Raw genomic sequence first — 18,757 nt, 5'->3', positions numbered from 1 at the left:
TGTTGCCCTGGTTAACCTCCTAGCCTTGTTGTTAAGGGCAAGGAGAAAAAATTAGTTCATTTTCTTTTGAACTATGCCTATTTACTTGTCTTCGGTAACATATATAGTTTATAGGCTTCCTTGAATAAGTGAGTATGGATACCGTCAAATGATCGGACCTAATTTAGGTATTGCTGTGGTTTACCACAAACTCTTTATCTACCCATAGGTGGTAGATGAATGATATGTAATGGTCATTTCTGGCCCAAGTATTAATATATCAACATGATAGTATTTAAAAAAAAATGTTACGCCTTAATTTACCCGTTTATAAGTTATTAGGATAGTAAATGACAATTATTTTCACTTTAAACTTTGTTTTTGATACTTTTAGAGGGGCACCAAGTTGACTTTTGGTTTCTTTTGTTTAAAAAAATAAAAAAATTTCATTCACAAATGTTGGAGAGGACGTTAAATTGAGTCTGTAGACATATGGCATGTTCAAATCAAAGTTTGAACGAAAAAGTTATGGTTTAAAAACCTCGAGTTACCATTTTCAAACCTTAATATGAATAGGAAAAGTTTCCACTTACGGTAAGTTCATTTTTCATTTTCACCTTAACCCTAATTTCAGAAATTCAATTCTTTCTCGTCGACTCAACTATCCGACCTGACCCGACGGGATGTGTTCTCAGCCGTTTGGTAGTACTAGGTCGCCACACCAGCGTCGTTAGAGGCGCCTCTTCATCCTCGTTTGTTTTCCGGCCTACTTTTTCATAAATTCTTGCCCAAAGAGACACATCAAAGCCTTGAAGCTTGTGGCTGACCCATTTTACGTTTCCGGTATGTTCTTGATTTTTTGGCTATCTTAGGCCGCGCCACCACCTGGGTCTTGAACATGCCACCATCCTCTTTCCAACCTTACAAGTTTCTTGCATCGAATTGAAGTGTGGAGAAGGAATCGAAAGGATTTGAATTTTGGATTCCCGAAGTGTTCGAGGTAATTTCCGGCTCTCTTGATTGAAATTGGATACTATGGTAGTTGTAAAAGTTGTTGCGGATGTTGTAAGAATTTATGGCACAACTATTGTGACCTAAATTGGAGTCAAAAATCGGCGGCGTGTAGGATCGCTTCTAGCCTTTTGCCTTGGCTTTAAGATAGAGCTTAGCGAAATGAACGTGTCGACATGATTTCTTGTGTGATTGGTGAACTTTTAAAATCGATCAAAAATTTCCGTGTTTCGGATTTTCGGGTTGCAATTCAAGGAAAATCGGACCGTTGGATCGTCTTCGTTTTTCGAGAGCTCTGCCTGCAACTGAAACTCCCTCTCTTTCGAATCCTGAAGCAGGTTCCTCAGGTGATCAAGCTCGAGAAACAAGTCCCGCGAAGACTGTCTCCAGTGGGTCTGGTACATCTGAGGGTGAATCTAATTAGCATTGTTGACTGAGAAAGATAAGTCTCCTATCAGCGAACGCTTGACCCATGAGTGAGCAGGGGCTAATGGTAATTGGGTCTTCGGATTTGCCAAATCGCAACCCATTAGCGGAGGCTTCTTGCTTGTAATTGCATTTAGCACCTTGGTCTTCTTGTCTCCTCCAAACCCTTTGACTATATGAGATACCCATGAAGAAGCAGACTTCAACTTTGAGGAGTTGCTGTTGCCCTTTGGGTTTTGAGGCCTTGGTGCCTGGTTTTGGTCAGAAAACTTGGTTGCTCTTGCTCTGGTTTCAGATGGGTTCTCTTCTCTCATTGTGAAAATCCAAACTTTCTACACAAATGGATTAAATTTTGGAATATTGAAATTGAAGCATGGTTTGGTCTTGAAACACAGTGAGCTACGAGATGGGTGAGGAATCAAGTTCAAATTGTTTGGGGTGAAAGGTTGGAACTTTTGAAGTATAAAGCTTGAAGTGGAGCTTTCCTTGCTGGGTTGCAGACTTGTTTTATTGGAAGTTCCGATTCCAAGGTTATAGCGAGAAAAGTGGCAGCTTTGCTTTATTAGTGTCCAGACTCTCACTCCAGAGTTTGAAATTTTGAAATTTGAATGTCTCTTGGTACGAGGGTGCCTATGCAAGGTTGTGCTCTGTGCCTAGGCACCACATCCATTGGGTTACATTGTGATTTAGTGACGAGGGCATTAACTATTTTTTATTTTTCTGTTTGATTTCTAGTTAAATTTTAAATAAACTTGCTGCTTCTTACTCGATTGCCAGAAGTGGGTGGTGGCACTAGTGGTGGTGGTAGTTAAGATGATGATGGATGTTACTGGAGGTGATGGATTGAGGTGGGTAGATGTAACGGCCCAATTTACACCTCTTCAAATTGGTTACGTTACAGTGCAGCAATCGAATAGAAGCACATGTTGAGAAGGCTTAAACTCTTATTCAAACTGGTTACATTACTTTTTTTCTCATCTATTCTATTTCTAGTTAAATTTTAGAGGTAAGAAGTGTGTTTTTTGTTTTTGTTTCCCGAAGGGAAGGACGACTAAATTATATTAACCAATCAATGGGTACAATGAGAAGCTACAAAGTTTCTAATATCTAGAGGGACATGCCCACTCCATGAGAGATTAAAACATGAATGTAAAGCAAGTTTAGCTAAATTGTGAGTAGCCATATTGGATTCACGATAAAAATACCTCAAAGAAAAACCAACTAGCACCTTTAAGAAAGAGTTGGGGATCAACTAAAACTCTTTTATTTTTGAATGCGCTCCACGCGCGTCTCTCTAAAAACTAGGTTTTCGTGTGCTCCTTTGTGCTTGTCCAACGGCTCACTGAGTTGAGGCAGGCTTCTGGCCTCTTCAGAGGGTGGTGAGTGCAGCCAGACGGGTTGTCTGTTGATGTGATGACGGTTTGTCACAGGGTTGGGTCCGGCTTGGTTCAAGGGTTGAAGACAAGGTCTAACGAACGAGAGGGGGAGGCGACTGGTAAGGGTTAGGGGTTTAAAGGCAGATCGCTGAGGATTGTTGTCGGATCCGGTGGTTGGCATAACCGATCATATCAGATCGGAGGGTGGGTTAAGGATGGGGAGACCGGGTTGTGGGATCGCGTTCTTCCCAAGTTTTGGTGGGGTGGCCGGATGCCGGAGACGAAGGTGTAGCCGGTTTGTTAGGAGGTGAATGGGGAGCGATCTGGTCTGGCAGCACATTTTTAGTGGAGCGACTGTGGTAGACCACTGGAGGTGATTCGGCAAGGGTGTCGCTGCGGTGACGGGGAGGCTGGGCATGATGGGCTTCTGCAACCTTCATTTGTCTTGACTTTGGGCTTAGATCCAGTTGGGCCTAGGGGTGGGTTTAGTTCAATTCGGTTCAGTTTTAGGCCAAAACCGAGAACCGAACAGCACAAAACTTCAATTCGGTTCGGTTTTACATTTTTCAAAGTTCAACACCGAAAACCGAACCAGACGGGTCGATTCAGTTCAGTTCTGCCTAAATCGATTTATTTTCTCAAATAAAAATTATTTAATACAAATGTTTTTTTTTTCAAAGGTCCATTTAACGGTTCTTTTTATATTTTAACCAGCCTTTTACGCTCCTTGCTCAACGATATACTTACATAAATTACACTAGAGACCAGGAAACTAAAAATCAAGGCTATTGGAGCCTTTTCAAAATGGCCATTGGAGCCCTTCCAATATAGAAAAAATCAAGGCCATTGGAGCCTTTTCGATATGGAGAAAAAAAGGAGAAGCTAAAAAAACGTTATCTAGAAATATATCCTCCAAAACAGCTGGAGAAGGAATATAAGTTTTGATAATTGGTTCTTGTTGCCTGCAAAGTGAGACAAAAATGCTTCAGCCCACTTACATTAGACAAAAAAGAAATTGATACTGACATACTTTAAGAGCTATAAGGGCTTGGTAGAAATTTGCTTCTTGAAAACCCATAACACAAATAATTAAATGAGGGAAACATTACCTCAGAAACTTTATGATTGGGATGGTTCAAATCTACATCATCAGAGCCAGATAGACATGCTCCTGCAATAGAAGAACTAAAGAAGTCAAAATAAAAAACTAAAGAAAAAGCTAAGCAGCAACCAGCAAATACACAAGTGAAGACTTACAGTTTTCCAACCATCTCGGTCTAGAAAAAGCTGAGCAGCAAGCACTTCTGTATACATCATCAGTTTCAAAAGCAATTTGGGATTTTTTTTTGCATACAACACAACCATACAAATTAGTTTAGTCCCCAATTCTTAGCACAATCCTGTTAGATTCTAAATTAAAACAGAGTCTTCTTGACTAGCTTTATCATTCAACCAACTAACAGACAAGTTTCTTAGGAGAGTTTGAAACCAGTTTAGCTCATCATCATCATAAACTTTGCTAAATAGACTATGAACTAGATTAGGATGTACCAGCTGTTGTGCAATGATATTCAATCCTTGAGGTCACTGGATCCAAGTCCTGCAGATAAACATAACCAAAAGAATGCAAATTATCGATCAAATCTAGACAACTAGTCTACACAACCAAATAGCAAAACTACTTCCTCCTGACAAAATTTAAGGAAAAATATAAGAAAGAAACTCAGAAAAATCATACTATGGACATATAATTGATTTCCAGAGATGCATATAATTTGATGATTTATATAGAGGTTGGCAACTAAAGAAAATAAAGCTCAACCAAATAACAAAGTTACTGGATCTTGTAAACATCCTCCAATTATTTATGTTATATAGTTCCACCATTACATATAGCTTTCCCTCATTCCAATCGTCCAGCCTTGTCCACGTACTTGTACAATAGCCACAAAATTAAGATAAAATAAACCCAAATAAAAACCCAGCATCAAGAATTCAAGAGCAGAGAGATTTGAAACTAAAAAAGCTTGAAATCATACCAGCAACTGAAATATCATGACATCACCCATATCGATTCCATTTTCTCTAATCACAACAACATACACAAATAATCAGTGACAAATAAACCCAAAGCAGATCTAAACATTGATATGATTGAAAAAGATGACAAGGCGGAGAGAATCTGAGATAAGAAGTCAAACATACAGATCAGTAGGCACAAAGCGAGGCTGAAGCTAGGTCACGATGTCGAGATCGGAGCAACGTAGGGATGCCCATGGCTGCTTAGAATGGTAGAGAGAACGACTAGAATGAGAGGGTTCACATAATTAGGGTTTGGGTAGAAGTTAATCTCAGTTTGAGATATTTAACACTATGCGAGCAATGTGAGAGAGGCTGAAAAGAACCTCGAGAGAGAGAGAGACTGACGATTGACCGAGGGATTTAGCTTTATATATGGCGGCCACTTGGGTTTCTGAGTTAAATGAAAAAACGGCGTCGTTTAGGCTGACTTCGGTTCGGTTCGGTTTTCTGCGGTTTTTGACACCCATAAACCAAAAACCGAACCGAACTGAACCGTTCAGTTTTTTTTTTTTTTTTTTTTCATTTTGGTGCGGTTTTTGTTCGGTTCGGCATTTTTAGGTGGCGGTTCGACTTTCAGCTCGGTTTTTTTTCGGTTTTCGGTTACGCGAACCTACCCCTAGGCCTGGGTTGTGCTTTTGTTATTTATTTGTTTTAGTTCAAGTTTATGTTTATCTTTTATCTCATGGTTTTTTACCATTAATAAGTCGCTACTATTTTTTGGTAGAACGAAGTGGGTTTGGTCTAGGTATATGCACTCTGCATGCCTTGTCTGCTCTAAGAAGATGACGAGTTCCTTATATTGGCAAATGGTCGCAGTCTCTTAGTGGCAGTAATGTGTCTGCTCTAGGTAGGCGGCGAGTTCCTTGTTTGGTCAAATGGTCGCAGCCTCCTAGTGGCAGGGTGAAACTAAGTATCATCGGAATTATCCTCCGGCAGGAACATAGTGGGAAAGCTGTATGTATGGTAATTATGCTACCTTGTAATCAGGTTACATATCGAGTTATCTTTCTGTTATGTCACCACTATATCAAAGCAAATAGAGTCGCTAGAAGAGCGCTCTTTGCTAGTTGGTGCCTAGTTGAATACAGTTATTTGGTAGAGATTCATGATAGTATTTCAAAATGTTCTCTAAATGGTTATTGTAATTAGGGGTTTAGGCTCAATGTCCCCCCTTGTATTCGACAGTATCATTAATGAAGGCTAGAGGGCAGCTATACCAGCCCTTTATTCAAAAAAGAAAGAAAGAAAGAGTTGATGTCCTCAATAACTTGACCAAAGGTGAGGTCTCCTGTCATGTCCCAAATCCGGTGTAGGTGAGATTAGGTACCTGACACTGAATTAGAGGTGTAAATGTAAAACGTAAAGAAAAATTAAAATAACACCAAATACATTTTCAGAAATCGGTGAAAATAAAACATTTGAAATAACAAAGAAACTTTATAAAGAGAAATAACTAACGCCCTGCGATTTATCTACTCTAATTTTCTGAAATCCTTTTTCGAGTCTTATAAACATAAGCAACGTCCACTTAGTCCTCTCGATAAATGTGTCGTACCTCGTAACGCACATGCACAAGAATCTATAAGGGTGAGCTTTCGCTCAGTAGGTTCATTTTTACGTCATTCTTAACTATGTAAAATAATCAAGTTATCAACCAATACTTTATAAATGATAACAATTTGATGCATGTATGCCAAATGAACTTCACTTAATTACCTGTTAGTCTATATATCAAAACAAGAGAGCCTACATGTCCATACCGTGTATTTTACCAATTGGGGGTGACGCTTGATGTTAATATATGATCTAACACCAGTAACAATTAAATCCACATACCCCTTTTGTTAGTCATCATGTTTACTCAAGGTTTTAAGTTCCTTTGTTCTACTTGACTTGGTATCAGAGCCGGGATCCATTCGGACTCGGTTTGTTCTTTCCATTGCGAATATAGGATTCTTTTGATTCGGTCCTTTTTGATTTGGTTGAATTGGTTCTTTTGGTCGATTGATTCTCTTGCCTTGGTTCTTCTTGTCGAATTGGTTCTTTTGCTTCTGCAAGTTGTGAATTGGTTATTTTGCTTCTACAAGTTGATTTCATCATTTGTCCATCAGTTCATCCCTTTTGTTCTTGTGTCCATCAGCATCATTCCTGGTTCTTTGGTATTCTTTTTGTTATAATTTGTAGGGTCTGAAGAAAAAAAGAAAGAAAAAAAAGGAGAAGGATGGTGGATTTGAAGATTACCGATGGGATGGATGGAGAGTCTCAGGGTTCATCTGGAGAAAAGAGTCATATGGCCCGAGAGATTGTTGTTGTTCAGAATGTTACAGACAACTCTAGTTTTGGTGTCAAGTTGGATGGTACTAATTATTAGCTATGGCAGAGACTTATGAAGATCCATATTCAGGGGATTGGAAAGTGGAGCTATGTTACTAGCAGTGCAGCTAGACCTGCTGCAGGACCAAAAGCTGATGAATGGGATACGGCAAATACTAATGTGATGGGAATTCTTCTCAAGGCTATGACTTCAGAAGTAATGAGATTATTTGCTAACTATGATTCTCCCAAAGCAATTTGGGATTCTGTTGCTGCTACATATTATGATGGAGTGACTTTGCTCGTGTTCATGAATTGAATGTCAAACCTTTCAAAATAACTTAGCGTGGATAGCTTGTTGCAACCTTTTATGCGAATTTGAAGAAAATTTGGCAGGAGCTTGATTATCGAAACCCTAATCCTATGACTTGTGAAGCTAATATTAATTCCTATCGGACTGAGCAAGACAAGATGCGTGTCCATATTTTTCTTGCTGGCCTGGATCCTCACTTTGAAGGGGCAAAGAATGAGTTATTGGGTCTTGCAACTCCACCTACATTGGAACAAGCGTTTGCCTATATCCGAAGAGATGAAGGTAATAAGGCTGCCGCTCAGAACTTTCATACTGAAATTTCTGGTTTAGCAATCCATGCTACAGATCCAGCTCAGCCTCAGATTGGGAATTCTAACCTAGTTCCATCTCAGAGTCAGTATCAACCATGGAATCAAGGATATTAGCAGAATCAGAATTATAACCAAATGACTTGTAACTATTGCAAGGAAGTTGGCCATTTTAAGAATCAATGTCTTAAGCTACGAAGGTTTAATTACAACAACTCTAGTTGGAGAGGAGGCGATAATACTGGAGGATACGTGGTGGTGGTCAAAGAGGCAAAGCAACAGTCCAATTGGTGCCAAAACCTGGCTTCTAAGGCATTGTGGGGCAGGATCCCTCAAAGGGTAATGTTTCCTTAACTCGAGGTAAAATTGGTGTTGCTGTACATGTTTCTGACTTTACTGGTAGTGATATATGGATAATTGATTCTGGTACACCTGACCATATGACCTATGATAAGTCATTCTTTATGTCAATGTCATCTCCTTCTATATCCCATGTTAATGCAAATAGTGCGTCTTTTCTGGTCTTAGGTATTGGGTATGTTCAAGTTACACCATCCATTGTATTGCATGATGTGTTTTTTGTACCCTAATTGTCTCATCATCTTTTTTCTGTATCCTAGTTGGGGTCACAAAATAAGTGTTTTGTAACTTTTTATCCAATGTATGTTATTTTTCAGAATCTGTGCACCAAGGTGATTATGGGCAAGGGAGACGGTTTCACTTGGATTGCATGTACGTAGAGCCAACACAAGCACCAGAACAGCCTTGGGCCCTGACATTGAATTCTGACAAATTGAGTGAGCTATGGTTGTGGCACAGGTGTTTGGGTAATCCATATTTTGAAGTTATGAAAAAGTCCATGCCTTCGTTGTTTCTAGGAGTTAGTGAGTCTAGCCTGCATTGTGAAACATGTACTTTGGCTAAGAGTCATAGGTCTAGTTATCCTTCGAGTTTTCATTCTAGTACTATGCCTTTTGAGTTAATTCATTTAGATGTATGGGGTCCTTCTAAACAGTCTACCCTTTCTGGAATGCGATATTTTGTGTCATTCATTGATGACTTTACTCGATTATCTTGGGTGGTTTTACTTAAGTCCAAAGATTCTGTATTCTCTGCTTTTACAGCATTCCATAAGCTTGTTCGTACTCAATATGATGCTCGTGTTAAGATCTTTCGTTCCGATAATGGTGGTGAGTTTGTCAATCATTCTTTTCATGAATATTTCCAGCACCATGGCATAATACATCAAACTTCATGTCCACAGACACCTGAGCAAAATGGGGTTCTGAACGGAAAAATCGTCATCTTCTAGATATGGCTCAGTCTCTTCTACTTAGTGCTAACATGCCTAAGTATCTTTGGGGAGAGGCCGTTTTGTGTGCTTCTCATCTAATCAATCGTCTTCTGGCTGCCCCTCTTCAAAGTCGTGTCCCACTTGAGGTCCTGCCTAACTACGTTTCTATTCCATCTTCTAATACCCTTCCTGCTCTTGTCTTTGGTTGTATTTCTTATGTTCATCTGTATAAGAATCAGAGGTCAAAGTTGGATGCTAGTGCCCTTAAGTGTGTTTTTGTGTTGAGAATCAGTCAATATGTGAAGTCGAAAACACAAATAGGCACAGCATACCAAGAGAAACAACCACAAAGATACGAGCACAAGAACACAGATATAAGGTGGTTCAGCAAAACTTTTGCCTACGTCCACCGGGCAGAAAAACAACCTTCCACTATATTTGTAATGGATACAACCAGAAAGAATAAGAAAACAAGGACTCTCTCTTTTCTTCCAATCTCTCTCTTCTTTGCCCTATCTCACTCTCTAACTCCTAGAATGGAATACACTTTGCTCTCTGTCTCTGTGATAAAAAAACCAAGAGCAGAACCCCTCCTTATATAGCCATAAGGATATCAGCTTTCTTCACCATCTAGGAAACCTATTCCTATTGGTGGTAGACAATTATGCCTTCTGCTTCTCTGTAATCAACAAAGATTACAGGTAATCCTACATCAATAAGGATTTTCCTTCCTTATTGGAACTCCATTCATAAGTAGGAATCCAAAACCTATTGGGTAAACAATTCTCATACTCTAAGACAATTGTCTTAGGAAATACTCATAGGCCGAAACCCAACAATCTCCCCCTCCAGACCATGAAGGAGGAATACCAGCATGACTCCATTACTGGGAGTTCGCCCGAGCTGACTTGATGCAGAACTTCATGTTTGGAGCATGTAGCTCAACCTGATCAGGCTCCCCCTGATTGAATAACCCATCACTATGTCCCTCCTGGTGGAACAACTCTTAACCATCTTCTCCCTGGTTAGAAAAATCATCATTGGAAAAGGAAATTAGGGACTTTTTTTCCAGATTACCTTTCTTCCTTATATGGCCTTCGTTGTGGCACTATATGTGTGAAGAAGTATCACCCATTGTACTCAAGTCATCTTTGCATACCAAGCTATGTGTCTTGTACAGGGAATGACAAAGCTCTCCTTTAGCAATATCCAACGACCTGTTTGTAAGCTTCCACTTTCCATCACCAATATATTGGTGGAAACCTTGTCTATCAAGAGCACTTGAAGACAATATGTTGACACGCAAATCATAAACGTGTCTCACATCCTTCAATGTCATTTGGTAACCAAGATTAGTCTCGATGCAAATATCTCCCATTCCTGAAATCTTGGAGTAGCTTGTATTGCCCATCTTTAACATCCCAAAGTCGCCTGCTTTGTATGCAGAAAAAAGCTCCAAGTTGGAAGTAACATGACAACTTGCACTGGTATCCACGAACCAATTGTGACCCTTGTCACCAACATACAGACATTCTTGAATAGTAAGAAGCTCACCAACATACAGACATTCTTGAATAGCCGTAATGCCATCATCACCATCATTTTGGTAGTTGCTTTTCTTTTTGCCCTGTTTCCACTTTCGACACATCCGCTTCATGTGGCCCGTATTGCCATAATAGTGAGACTTGCCACTAAACCCTCGACCTGAATTCTTGTCTTTACTCATTATGACAAGGAGCTTTCCTTGTCCATTGTCTGTGCCCACAACTTTCCTTCTTGTTTCTTCATTAAGCATGTTATCCTTAACGGTATCCATAGACAGTACACCATCAGACGCAGATACTTACGGTCACCATGAAAGTTTCCCAACTTTCCTTCATTCTTGGCGTCCATGTCACCCAATTTGAGTGGGTGAGTTTGATCATTGTGCTATTTGTTCCTTCCATTCTGACAACATCGAACCTGCCAATTCAAACCTTGAATTTTCCAGAAAAGCTTGAGCTCTGATACCACTTGTTGAGAATCGGTTAATATGTGAAGTCGAAAACACAAATAGGCACAGCACACAAGAGAACAACCACAAAGATACGAGCACAAGAACACAAATTTAAGGTGGTTCAGTAAAACTTTTGCCTATGTCCACCGGGCAGAAAAACAACCTTCCACTATATTTATAATGGGTACAACCAGAAAGAAAAAGAAAACAAGGACCCTCTATTCTCTTCCTATTCTCTCTTCTTTGTCCTCTCTCACTCTCTAACTCCGAGAATGGAATACACTTTGCTCTCTGTCTCTATGATGAAAAACTAAGAGCAGAACCCCTCCTTATATAGCCATAAGGATATCAGCTTTCTTCACCATCTAGGAAACCTATTCCTATTGGTGGTAGGCAATTATGCATTCTCCTTCTCTGTAATCAGCAAGGATTACAGGTAATCTACATCAATAAGGATTTTGCTTCTTCATTGAAACTCCATTCATTGGTAGGAATCCAAAACCTACTGGGTAAACAATTCTCATACTCTAAGACAATTGTCTTAGGAAATACTCATGGGCTGGAAACCCAACAGTTTGTAGAGTATGGTTCTAATCAGAAAGGTTACAAATGTTATCATCCTCAATCCCAGAAGTTTTATGTCACTATGGATGTTACGTTCAGTGAAGATGCATGTTATTTTTTGCCTCCTGTGACTCCTCGTTAGGGGGAGAAGTCTTGTTATTATGAAGATTTGTTTGGTGGGCAAGATGTAAGACTGGCATCCGAGTTCTCAAGGCTGGAGTGTTTGGGAACGGAACTTGAAAAAGAGGACAGCAGTCCTTCGACCGGAGAAGAGAATTTGGGCAGTCAGCTAGTAACCAGTCGACCGGATCAGTCCGACTGGTCGGTCGGAGAGGAAATTCCTGATTCTGTTTCCGATAAAATTCCCAATGCCTCAAATGCCGTTTTGATAAGTTCTTTTGTCTCTCCCTCTTCTTCAGCGGTCTCACCTGCTCAATCATCACCGAGGTATGTTCTAATCCTTCTTTATCTAATACTCATTCTGTGTCAGCTAGTATTCCTTCTTCTGTGTCAGATATTGTTCCCACCAAAACTCTGCCTAGTCATTCCACCGGTGGTCAGCCTCTGAAACACTATGAACCTACTCTAAGTGCAAAAGTTAAATACCCCGTTGCTAGTTATATGTCGACCCATAGGCTGTCTAATCCGTATGTAGCCTTTGTAAATCAATTATATTTTATGTCTCTCCATAGTAAAGTGCAGGATGCAATGAGGGATGAGAAGTGGATGCAAGAAATGACAGTCAAAATGGATGCTCTTGAGAAGAATTGTACATGGGAGTTAATATTATTACCACCGGGGAAGAAGACAGTTGGTTGTCACTGGGTGTATACCGTGAAACATAATTCGGATGGATCGGTGGACAGGTATAAGGCAAGACTAGTGGCTAAAGGCTATACTCAGAAGTATGGAGTGGATTATAATGAGACATTTGCACCAGTGGCCAAAATTAACACAATTCGGGTACTTCTTTCGTTAGCTGCTAATCTTGATTGGCCGTTACAACAGTTTGATGTTAAAAATGCATTCTTGCACCTTTTCAAAAAAAGAAAAGAAAAAAAAGAAGGCATTCTTGCATGGTGATCTGCATGAAGAGGTTTATATGGATTTGCCTCATGGATATGGTACTTCTACTAGAGAGCAGGTGGTTTGCAAATTGAAAAAATCTCTTTATGGTTTGAAGCAGTCTCCCAGAGCTTGATTTGGCAGGTTCACCAAGTTCATGAAGAAAATTGAGTACCGGCAGAGCAATTTAGATCACACCTTATTCCTTAAACATCAGTGTGGTAAAGTGACTGCCTTGATTATTTATGTTGATGACATGGTTGTGGCAGGTGATGACTTTGAGGAGATTCAAAGGTTACAAGGTTAGTTATCTTCTGAATTTGAGATGAAAGATTTGGGTAATTTGAAATATTTCTTGGGAATTGAAGTTCCTTATTGGAAGGATTGTATTGTGTTGAGTTATAGGAAGTATGTTCTCTACTTGCCAACAGAAACATGTATGCTTGACTGTCAACCTGTTGATATTCCTATTGAGCAGAACCATTGGTTAGCAAAGTATTTGGATCAAGTACCTATGAATAAAGTAAGATACCAGAGGTTAGTTGGTTGGTTGATTTATTTATCCCACACTAGACCAGATTTAGCCTATGTAGTTAGTGTGGTAAGTCAATTTATGCAATCCCAGTAAGACTCATATGGATGCTGTATTTCGTATTTTGTGGTATTTAAAGCACAGTCACTTGGATGTTTTTGGGTACACATACACAGATTGGGCATGCAATATTACAAATCGCAGGTCTACTTCAGGCTACTTCACGTTTGTGGATGGTAACTTGGTTACTTGGAAGAGCAAGAAACAGAAGGAGGTGGCTCGTTTCTAGTGCAGAAGCAGAGTATAGAGGAATGGCCCGAGGACTGTATGAGATGTTGTGGTTGAGAAATTTGTTGAAGGATTTGGGGTTTAGGCAGAAAAAGGCTATAACGCTTATTATGATAATAAGGCTGCAATTGAAATTGCTCACAATCCTGTTCAACATGATTGCACGAAGCATGTGGAGGTAGATTAACACTTCATTAAAGAGAAGATGGATGGACAAATCATTATGTTTCCCTTCGTTCCTACTAATTACTAAAGAATAGTTGGCGGATATTCTGACAAAGGCTCTCTCAAGTAAAGCCTTCTATGACTCACTTGACAAGTTGGACATCTGTGATCTATATGCACTAACTTGAGGGGAAGTGTTGGCGTGAGTCATGCCATGTAATTAGGATTGTGAATATTGTGTATTATTAGGAGTATTATATTGTAATTAGTTTCCTAATAGGTCTTGATGTATCTTGTATATATACTCCTATATACTCCGTTCTTGGAGAAGGTAAATAATATATAAGAAAATCCCAAATTAATCTCTTGTTCCTTTTTCTACTTGACTAGTTTGTCGTCGATGATTGCTTAGATAGCCGGAAAACACATAATATTAGCTGGAGAATCTGTGAGCTTTGGATGTTCGATTCTCCCTCATAACTTGTTATATCGATAAAAAAAAAGGGAAAAAAAATCTGTTTAGTCCCTGTACTATGACTCTGTTATTGTTTTAGTCTCTGACATTTCAATTTCATCCAAAAACTCCATGATTTCTCAATTTCCCTCCAATAGGTCCATTCCGTTAATTCTCCATCCACAAACTCCATTAAGTTGTTGACGTGGCAATCTCTTCCACGCCAACATAGCTCAATAATGGTGAAATGTCCAATATACCCTTCTGATTTTTCTCCCTTCCTTTTTTTTTTTAGATTTCTTTTATTCCTTTTTTTTTTCTTTCTTTTCTTCCTACCTTCTTCTTCTTCTTCTTCACACCCAAACCACCATAACCACTGCCGAGCTTTCTCTCCAAGCTCTCTCTCTTGGCACGAAGTCCTCTAAAATCCCTAAATCCCACATTTCCCATTTCAAAATGGCAAAAAAGAAAGCAACCCATCAACCCCAAGACACCAATAATCAAGAAGAAGAAGCAACCCAGCCTAGACCCACAACCACAACACCACCCAGAAGCCCACCGCTGCCTCCATGGAAGATGAGTAGTCGGAGAAGGTCGCCAACCATAAGTTGCTGAACTCTCTGCTCCTGAAGGAGACCCACGATCAAAGGCAACAAGTGGAGGCTTTGGTCAAGGCCAAGAAGGGTTTGGAATCTAAGCTGAGTAAGTTGGGAATGGAGAATTTCAGGTCTTATTCATCTCATCCAAACATAGCTTGAGATTATTGTCAATTTCTTTTTCCTCTTCCTACCAACTGAACCCAAAGTTTCAAGCTTGATATTTTATATACTGATTTGTGTAACACCCATTAAAATATTTCTTTACCTTTTCTGTGTTGGTGGAGACTGGTGCCTGCAATTTTTTCAGAAAATGCCACACCGTCTCTCCTCGGTTGTTGTTTTGGTTTTAAAGTAAAGTAATTTGCTTTCTCACCCAAGATTACATTTTGGGTAGTTTTGAGGCTATCATTAGCTCCTCCTTTGCTTCTTTGCTTTGCTAAAAAAGGTCTCTTTCTACTATTTCTTCACTCATACATTTATACCCAGAAGCTCGAAAATACAGGATTCCACCATGCTTAAAGCAAATTCTGAGCAAATTTCGTTGCATGACAAAATCAGAGTTACTAGATTCCACTGGGAGTGATTCTGGCAACAATAGTCCCAATTTGGGCAGCGGTTTCCAATGTACAATTGGTGGGAGTTGATTCCGTTGAGAATTTGGGTTTTCAAATTCGATGTTTCAATGCTTGGGTTTTTATTTTTGTTTTTGGGTAGTTAGATTTTGAAGTTGTTAGGATTGAATTGAAGGTAAGGAGGAAGAAGAAGATGAATAGGCAGCTCGGTAGTGGTTTATGGGTGATTGGGATTGGGTAATCTGCTGTGGTGGTGGTGGAGAGCACGGTGGTGGTTGATTTGGGCGTAAAGAAAAGAAAAGGAAAAGAAGAGAATGAAAGAAATTAAAAGGAAAAAAGAGAAAGGAAATTGAACAGGGGTATAGTGGACATTTTACCATCCACCTAGCTTACATAGCGCTGATGTGGCGTCTAATTGTGTGCCACATCAGCTAGTTAATGAAACATTTGGATGGTAAGGACCTATTGGACGAAAATTGTGATCTAAGGGACTTTTCAGATTAAATTAGAATGTCAGGAACTGAAACGATGACAGAGTCATAGTATAGGGACTAAACAATTTTTTTCCCAAAAAAAAAAAAACTCCTTAGAATGGTTGCTGATGTCGAGAGAAAACTTCGGCTACCAGTGAGACTCCGAGAAAAGGCCAAAATTAGAAAATTTGCCCACAAACCCAAGAACCTTTTAGGCTTCCTCCTGCTCGATGGCTGTTCGGAGAAGAAACGATCAGGCTCCACATCGTGCCACATTGACAAGTCGAACCAGACTGGTTCGTCATCCGAGCATGACCAGAAGACGGAGAACCCATTGGTCTCCCGTCGCTGCAAAATGAATCGGGAAGAGGTTCGGTCTGCGTTTGTGATCTGATGCTTCTCATGGTAATCAAACTTATATATACTGAAATTCGACGGTCTGGATCGAACAGTGATTAAAATGAACCTTCCAGATCAAGGCACCTCATAATTTCTATTTTTTAAATAATTTTTGGATAATACCAACTTCCAAAAATCATTAAAAATAGATCGGGTGTTTGAAAATCCTCCGAAAATTAATACGAACTCGTAACAACCTCTAGTTTAATCATGGGCTCGAAAGAAAAAATTTGACAAACCAAAAATTTCAATAATTTTTGAAAGTTATAAAGAGTTTGAAACTAATAGAAATTCAACTATAAATTGCTCAAATTTTTTTTTTTTCAAAAATGGGAAACCAATTTTCCAAGATCTCACATCTCCTCACCTCCAACCTCAACAGTTGAGGCTGAGCGCTGACAATCTATGTCAAAAATAATAGAAGAAAGATGAAATTGCACTGCCAAGGAACATGCAGCTCTACAAGCCATAGCCTTACAGATTTCAGAGATGAAACCGAACTAATTTTCATGCACACTCTAGAGGTAAAAAGTTATAAATAGTCCATGTAGTTTATGGTTAATGTTAATCTTGACCTTTTGGTTTCAAAATGTCTAATGTCACCCTTATGACTTGCAAAATTGATTAATGTTAATTCAATCGTAAATTTTGGAATCAGAATACATGTGCATTGTGCAGATCATGTGCAAGGATAAACTCATTATTTTAATCATTTAAACATTTTAGGAATAAATATGCAAAAGAAAAAAAAAACAAAAACATGTTAGTCCAACTACTAATTTTATTTTATTTCAATTTTACTTTTCTTTCAATTTTTTTATTTGTTTTCAACTAATTACGATATTACAAATTTATCCTCACACATGGCTGGCCCATCCATTTTGATTTGCCAAAAATAACATTTAAACTAAGATTGATCAATTTTACAAACCACAATGATGATATTAAACATTTATACAACAGTCCCTTAACTCTTGTGAACCGGCCAGTAAGCATGGGATTGGTTCGGATTTTGTTAAAAAACCGAGACCAAAATTTTTGCTGTGAAATCGTTTTGGATCTAAGGGTATAATTTTAGGAACCGATGTAGAACCAAACCGAGTCCAATCAGTTCAATGTTTGCCGTTTTATAGTTCCTATATCCAATCCCACAGATAGTGCTCGGACAAGAAATCTAGGCTTACTCTGGCACTTCTATCAACTTGTACTCACTGTTTTTGCTGTATGTATGCGCATCCATTTGCAAAGCAAACCTAGAATCCTCAATGGAGCAAACCCATCAATTTACAAACCAAATGAGTACTACTGATACAGAGAAGAATCAAATCATATAGCCTACAAAATTGAGAAGAATTAGAGAGGGATTTAGGGGTTTTAATTTAGGGTTAACAGGGGGGGGGGGGAGAGGGGGGGGAGGGAGGGAGGGAGGGAGCGAGAGAGAGAGAGAGAGAGAGAGAGAGAGAGAGAGAGAGAGAGAGAGAGAGAGAGAGAGAGAGAGAGAGAGAGAGAGAGAGAGAGAGAGAGAGAGAGAGAGAGAGATGAATTGGGGATGTTTGAATTGATAGAATGGATGAGAAATGAGAGATAAATTTGCGTTTGAGTCTTTCAGTATTGAGAGGATTTTCTAGGGTTATGAACTTTTGATCGAAGGGAAAGGGATGAGAAACAGAGAAGAAGAGATCTAGTCGCATTTTTTTTAAATAAAATAGTCCTGGGATCTCCTATGGCCGAGTTTATTTCAGGGAAAAAAGCTCGGTCAAACATCCAATCATACAAGGACATTGGGGATGTTTGAATTGATAGAATGGATGAGAAATGAGAGATAAATTTGCGTTTGAGTCTTTCAGTATTGAGAGATGAGTTTGAGAGGATTTTCTAGGGTTATGAACTTTTGATCGAAGGGAAAGGGATGAGAAACAGAGAAGAAGAGATCTAGTCGCATTTTTTTTTAAATAAAATAGTCCTGGGATCTCCTATGGCCGAGTTTATTTCAGGGAAAAAAGCTCGGTCAAACATCCAATCATACAAGGACATATGTCCTTCAGTTCCGAGAAAAAAAAAAAAAAAAAAGGTGAACGGGATCTGAACTGGTCTTGCTTCTTCCAGAACCGAACAGGAAAAACTTAGGCAAATATATTGGAGAATCAAACTGAACCGGATTTTTACACCTAGTTCGGTGCGGTTTGGCCGGTTTTACAGTTTTAAGTCCCAGGCCTACCGACTAGTTTGATATCCAGACTCACAAAGCTATTAATGTGATACATAAAGTCTTATATTGCTATCAACGACATACTTCTGTCAAAAGTTTTATCCAGTTTTAAACAAACTTGCTGTTTCTTACTCGGTGGCTGGAAGTGGGTGGTGGCACCAGTGGCGATGGTAAGATGGCGATGGATGTTAAGTACGTAGAAATTGAAACATAAAATGTAGTAAACCGGTATATGCAGAGGTGTATGAAACAGATAAAAACTAAAACGGGTCTTATAGATTAACACATTTTTACTCTCACGTGTAGGAAACTTAATCAATTCACATTCACATTGAAAAT

At 39.2% G+C, this 18,757-nt stretch overlaps 1 long non-coding RNA gene across 1 annotated transcript; it reads right to left on the bottom strand.

The window, feature by feature from the left end:
• Positions 1 to 3,565: 3,565 nt before the first annotated feature.
• On the bottom strand, positions 3,566 to 5,210 carry LOC112165826. Its single transcript, XR_002922981.2, has 5 exons — positions 4,998 to 5,210; positions 4,832 to 4,877; positions 4,050 to 4,392; positions 3,902 to 3,963; positions 3,566 to 3,754 (listed from the first exon to the last, which is right to left on the bottom strand). It is a non-coding gene; the product is annotated as an uncharacterized LOC112165826 (long non-coding RNA).
• Between the last annotated feature and the right edge of the window lie 13,547 nt (positions 5,211 to 18,757).

This window comes from Rosa chinensis, chromosome 5, assembly GCF_002994745.2.
Source record: "Rosa chinensis cultivar Old Blush chromosome 5, RchiOBHm-V2, whole genome shotgun sequence".
In the NCBI taxonomy this organism is placed as follows: domain Eukaryota; kingdom Viridiplantae; phylum Streptophyta; class Magnoliopsida; order Rosales; family Rosaceae; genus Rosa; species Rosa chinensis.
Note: the sequence above shows the minus strand (reverse complement) of the source record. Positions and strands in the feature narration are given on the sequence as shown.